The sequence below is a fragment of the Mandrillus leucophaeus genome, unplaced genomic scaffold (genome assembly GCF_000951045.1).
Source record: "Mandrillus leucophaeus isolate KB7577 unplaced genomic scaffold, Mleu.le_1.0 Scaffold158, whole genome shotgun sequence".
Classification (NCBI taxonomy): Eukaryota; Metazoa; Chordata; class Mammalia; order Primates; family Cercopithecidae; genus Mandrillus; species Mandrillus leucophaeus.
In genome coordinates, this window is record NW_012101565.1 from 2,533,287 (window position 1) to 2,534,458 (window position 1,172).

Consider the following 1,172-nt stretch of genomic DNA (forward strand, 5'->3'; position numbering starts at 1 on the left):
ATGCTCAGTCCCCAAAGAGCAGGGCACAGGGGACACCATAGACGCATATGCAGCCTGGCACAGCCAGGCCTTAGCACCAGGCCCTGTGTGGCGGTGAATTTCAGGTGTTGTAAAGCCGACTCACAGGATAGAAGGTGCCTTAGCTGCCTGCCACGTCTCCTACCTGTAATCCCATCACTTTGGGAGGCTGAGGCAGGAGGTTTGCTTAAGCCCAGGAGTTTGAGACCAGCCTGGGCAACATGGTAAAACTTCTCTACAAAAAATTTAAAAATCAGCCAGGTATTGTGGCTTGTGCCTATAGGCTGTGGTCCCAGCTACTCAGGAGGCTGAGGTGGGAGGATGGGTTGAGCCTGGGAAGTCAAGGCTGCAGTGAGCTATGATAGCACCACGGCACTCCATCCTGGGTGGCAGAGTGACACCTTGTTTAAAAAAAAAAAAGCCTAGATGACTGGTGGAGCTGTTATCTATTATCTATCAATCAATCAATCAATCAATCAATCAATCAATCATCTATCTTTTTGAGACAGGATCTCTGCCAGCCAGCCTGGAGTGCAGTGGCAGTTGTGGCTCACCACAGCCTCAAGCTCCTGGGCTCATTTCTCCCACCTCAGCCTCCTGAGGAGCTGGGACTAAGACACACACACTGCATCTGGCAGCTGGCTAAGCATTGTTTCTGAGTGTGAGGATGTTTTCAGTGGACTCGGTGAAGGTCTGCCCTGTGTGGGCAGGCACATCCAACTGGCTGGGGGCCCAGATGGAACACAAAGGGAAGAGAGAAGCATATTCTCTTTTCTGGAGGGAGACACCCATCTCCTGTCCTTGGACATCAGGACTCCAGATTCTTTGGCCTTTGGACTCAGGCTTGCCACAGAGGCCTCCCAGGGCTCCTGGCCAGTCAGCCTCAGAATGAGAGTTACACCACTGGCTTCTTGGTTCAACCGCCTTCTTACCTGGACTGAGCCTTACTAATGGCTTCTCTGGGTCTCCAGCTTGCCGACAGCCTATGGGAGGACTTCTCAGCCTCCATAAGTGTGTGGGCCAGTTCCCCTAGTAAAACCCCTCTCCTGGCCGGGCGCGGTGGCTCAAGTGTGTAATCCCAGCACTTTGGGAGGCTGAGATGGGCGGATCACCTGAGGTCAGGAGATCAAGACCATCCTGGCTAACATGGTGAA